Raw genomic sequence first — 5,145 nt, 5'->3', positions numbered from 1 at the left:
ACGGGGCTGATTCATTCCTGCCTTCTGAAACAGGCCCCACTCGAGTCCCTCGGCTCAAAAGGGACAATAAAGGATAGGAAGGCCGAGCCAGCGACTCGCGCGGGCCCCCGCGATAATGATTTTTTTTCTGTCAGAAAGACCTCCATTTTTGAGCTTCAGTTGTGGGCTCCACTGGGTAGACTGGCAGGGAAGGGCCTGAGGGCCCTACTGTTTTTCCTTAGGCCTGTGGGCTTGTCCCACAGTAGGTGACGGTTGTCACGGGGGGGTTAAGAAGGTGTTTCACACACTTGCCTTCATTGCTCAGACCGTTGAGTATAGGAGTTGGACTGTCATGTTGAGGTTGTACAGGATGTTGGTGCGGCCTGTTCTGTCGGACTGTAATCCCAGTCCGCACTCACAGAGTCATAGAGCTGTACAGCACGGCAACAGGCCCTTCGGCCCAACTCGTTCGTGCTGACTAGATATCCAAAATTAATCTAGTCCCATTTGCCAGCACTTGGCCCAAATCCCTTTACACCCTCCCTATTCATGTGTTGTGGGGGGGGGGGGGTGGGGGCGGGTGTGGTGGGGGGGCCTTCGGGAAAGGTGTGGAAACCCGGAACAGCCAGACAGTCCCAATGGGCCGAATGGCCTGCTCCTGTTTTGCCCCCCCCCACCGCACCCTGGGGCTCCAGATGTCCTCGCGCGCTAACCGCCAAATTCTCGTTACCCTCCTCAGCTGGGGGGGGGGGGGAGGGGTGCAGTCCGAGTAGGGAATTGCATTCACGTAGCGCCTCTCACAACGGCAAAGGCGCCCCTTTGCTCCATGCCAGTGCTGTTCAAATACCCAAGGCTGAGCTGGGAGACGTGGGTGGGGGGGGGGATTTCTCAGATGCTTGGGTCAATCTTGAGTGTCTGAAAGGAGGGGGGGCCTGGGAGGGAGTCCCACTGTGTAGGCCACAGGCTGCTGAAATGCACGTCGCGATCAAATATTCCTTCTGGATAACTCCACTGCCAAATATTTGTTGAATCTGTACGACTGTGCAGCAGGAGATTAAGAAGGAAAATGGAATCTTGTCCTTCACCGCGAGAGGGATGGAGTGTAAACACAGGGAGGTTACGCTGCAGCTGTACAGGGAGCTGGGGGGGGGGCACACCTGGGAGTAACTGTGTACAGTTTCGGGGTACCCTCCTTGAGAAAGGATGTACTGGGACCTGGAGGGGGTGGTGCACAGAGAGTTCACTCCAGAGTGGACAGGGTTACCTTGGGAGGAGAGATTGGGGAGACTGGGACTACACTCATTCGAGGGAGGGGTCTTATAAATGATGAAGGGCCTGGATAAGATCGAAGCAGGGAGCTTGTTCCTGCTGGAGGGTGTGAAACTAGAACGGGGGGGGGTGGGGGGGGGTACCTTCAAAATAAGGGGGGAGGGGGGTAGCAGATTTCGGACTGAGCTGAGGGGGAAGCTCTCCACCCAGAGGGTTGGGAATCTGTGGGACCCCCCCCCTCGCCCAGTTGAGGCCCTGCTATTGAATGTTTTTGAGGCAAAAATAGATTTGGGAACAGTATCGGATGAAGGGTCACGGTGAGAGGGCGGGGAAGTGGAGCCGAGTCCACAAAATGATCAGCCACGATCTTCGTGAGTGGTGGAGTAGGCCCGAGGGGGCCAGACAGCCTACTCCCAGGCCTGTTCCTCTCGGATCCCTCCTCTCCGGACCAAGGTACACGCGACTAAGTCCTGAGCTGGGAAACCTCCCTCTGCAGTTTCTAAAGGGTGACAGAGATGGGGGGCACGGGTGGAGACGGAATTGGGCAGGACAAATTCAGATGGGCAGAGCGGCCGTGCTGGGATCTCGAGAGATTGGCGCACGAGCCACCAGCTCACTGACGAACGCAAATTAGGACGATTCCACCCCCCCCCAACCCCGATCGCCGACAATTCGTGTGTGCGAGAGACACACGGGAGAGGGATGTGTTCCCCCACCACCCCCCCCCCCCCCCCCACACCGTTTTCCGAAGGGAGCTGGCCGGAGCATCCCGGGTCCAATGGTGAAACGGGGAAGAGGGGAGATGTTCAGGCCCTGGGCAGCAGCTGAGAACCAACATGGGGGGCAATTGTATCAGCTGGTGGAACAAGGGCTACACCGCCCGATCCAAACGCATGCCCGAAATCTGCTGCAGAGCTGAACACGTGTAATCTCAGTTAGAGAGACACTAATACTCAATATCAAAGGCAGTAATTTGACAGACCATTCAGCACCACAGTGACCAACGATAACAGATAAACTCAGCAGGGTAACACGAGTGTACAGGATTAGTGGGGGAACAAGTCTGTCACTGTACAACACTGGGGTACAGTACTGATGGGGATGGGTCTGTCATTGTATAACACTGGGGTACAGTACTGATGGGGATGGGTCTGTCCCTGTATAACACTGGGGTACAGTACTGGTGGGGACAGATCTGTCACTGTATAACACTGGGGTACAGTACTGATGGGGATGGGTCTGTCCCTGTATAACACTGGGGTACAGTACTGGTGGGGGACGGGTCTGTCCCTGTATAACACTGGGGTACAGTACTGGTGGGGACAGATCCGTCCCTGTACAACACTGGGGTACAGTACTGATGGGGATGGGGTCTGTCCCTGTGTAACACTGGGGTACAGTACTGGTCGGGGACAGATTCGTCCCTGTACAACACTGGGGTACAGTACTGATGGGGATGGGTCTGTCCCTGTACAACACTGTGGTACAGTACTGATGGGGATGGGTCTGTCCCTGTATAACACTGGGGTACAGTACTGGTGGGGACAGGTCTGTCACTGTATAACACTGGGGTACAGTACTGGTGGGGACAGGTCTGTCACTGTATAACACTGGGGTACAGTACTGGTGGGGGACAGGTCTGTCACTGTATAACACTGGGGTACAGTACTGGTGGGGACAGGTCTGTCCCTGTATAACACTGGGGTACAGTACTGATGGGGATGGGTCTGTCCCTGTGTAACACTGGGGTACAGTACTGGTGGGGACAGGTCTGTCCCTGTATAACACTGGGGTACAGTACTGATGGGGATGGGTCTGTCCCTGTATAACACTGGGGTACAGTACTGGTGGGGACGGTCTGTCCCTGTATAACACTGGGGTACAGTACTGGTCGGGGACAGATCCGTCCCTGTACAACACTGGGGTACAGTACTGATGGGGATGGGTCTGTCCCTGTATAACACTGGGGTACAGTACTGGTGGGGACAGGCCTGTCCCTGTATAACACTGGGGTACAGTACTGGTGGGGAAAGGTCTGTCACTGTATAACACTGGGGTACAGTACTGGTGGGGACAGGTCTGTCACTGTATAACACTGGGGTACAGTACTGGTGGGAAAGGTCTGTCACTGTATAACACTGGGGTACAGTACTGGTGGGGACAGGTCTGTCACTGTATAACACTGGGGTACAGTACTGGTGGGGCCAGGTGTGTCACTGTATAACACCGGGAACAGTACTGGTGGGGGACAAGTCTGTCACTGTATAACACTGGGGTACAGTACTGGTGGGGGACAGGTCCGTCACTGTATAACACTGGGGTACAGTACTGGTGGTGGACAGGTCTGTCCCTGTATAACACTGGGGTAAAGTACTGGGTGGGGGACGGGTCTGTCCCTGTGTAACACTGGGGTACAGTACTGGGTGGGGACGGGTCTGTCCCTGTATAACACTGGGGTACAGTACTGGTGGGGACGGGTCTGTCCCTGTATAACACTGGGGTACAGTACTGGTGGGGACAGGTCTGTCCCTGTATAACACTGGGGTACAGTACTGGTGGTGGACAGGTCTGTCCCTGTATAACACTGGGGTACAGTACTGGTGGGGACAGGTCTGTCACTGTATAACACTGGGGTACAGTACTGGTGGGGACAGGTCTGTCACTGTATAACACTGGGGTACAGTACTGGTGGGGACAGGTCTGTCCCTGTATAACACTGGGGTACAGTACTGGTGGGGGACGGGTCTGTCACTGTATAACACTGGGGTACAGTACTGGTGGGGACAGGTCTGTCCCTGTATAACACTGGGGTACAGTACTGGTGGGGACAGGTCTATCCCTGTATAACACTGGGGTACAGTACTGGTGGGGACAGGTCTGTCACTGTATAACACTGGGGTACAGTACTGGGTGGGGACAGGTCTGTCACTGTATAACACTGGGGGACAGTACTGGTGGGGGAGGGTCTGTCCCTGTATAACACTGGGGTACAGTACTGGTGGGGACAGGCCTGTCCCTGTATAACACTGGGGTACAGTACTGGGTGGGGACAGGTCTGTCCCTGTATAACACTGGGGTACAGTACTGGTGGGGACGGGTCTGTCCCTGTATAACACTGGGGTACAGTACTGGTGGGGACAGGTCTGTCCCTGTATAACACTGGGGTACAGTACTGGGTGGGGACAGGTCTGTCCCTGTATAACACTGGGGTACAGTACTGGTGGGGACAGGTCTGTCCCTGTATAACACTGGGGTACAGTACTGGGTGGGGACAGGTCTGTCCCTGTATAACACTGGGGTAGAGTACTGGTGGGGACAGGTCTGTCCCTGTATAACACTGGGGTACAGTACTGGTGGGGACAGGTCTGTCACTGTATAACACTGGGGTACAGTACTGGTTGGGACAGGTCTGTCACTGTATAACACTGGGGTACAGTACTGGGTGGGGACAGGTCTGTCCCTGTATAACACTGGGGTACAGTACTGGTGGGGACAGGTCTGTCATTGTATAACACTGGGGTACAGTACTGGTTGGGACAGGTCTGTCACTATATAACACTGGGGGACAGTACTGGTGCGGGACGGTCTGTCCCTGTATAACACTGGGGTACAGTACTGGTGGGGACGGGTCTGTCCCTGTATAACACTGGGGTACAGTACTGGTGGGGACAGGTCTGTCACTGTATAACACTGGGGTACAGTACTGGTGGGGACAGGTCTGTCACTGTATAACATTGGGGTACAGTACTGGTGGGGACAGGCCTGTCACTGTATAACACTGGGGTACAGTACTGGTGGGGACAGGCCTGTCACTGTATAACACTGGGGTACAGTACTGGTGGGGACAGGTCTGTCACTATATAACACTGGGGTACAGTACTGGTGGGTCCAGGTCTG

The 5,145-nt window shown here is 55.1% G+C and overlaps 1 long non-coding RNA gene across 1 annotated transcript; it reads right to left on the bottom strand.

The window, feature by feature from the left end:
* Nucleotides 1-4,011: 4,011 nt before the first annotated feature.
* Nucleotides 4,012-4,895, bottom strand: LOC140472559 (uncharacterized). The gene is made up of 3 exons (XR_011957724.1): nucleotides 4,852-4,895; nucleotides 4,321-4,496; nucleotides 4,012-4,053 (listed from the first exon to the last, which is right to left on the bottom strand). It is a non-coding gene; the product is annotated as an uncharacterized lncRNA (long non-coding RNA).
* Between the last annotated feature and the right edge of the window lie 250 nt (nucleotides 4,896-5,145).

The sequence above is a fragment of the Chiloscyllium punctatum genome, unplaced genomic scaffold (genome assembly GCF_047496795.1).
Source record: "Chiloscyllium punctatum isolate Juve2018m unplaced genomic scaffold, sChiPun1.3 scaffold_366, whole genome shotgun sequence".
Lineage (NCBI taxonomy): Eukaryota > Metazoa > Chordata > Chondrichthyes > Orectolobiformes > Hemiscylliidae > Chiloscyllium > Chiloscyllium punctatum.
Note: the sequence above shows the minus strand (reverse complement) of the source record. Positions and strands in the feature narration are given on the sequence as shown.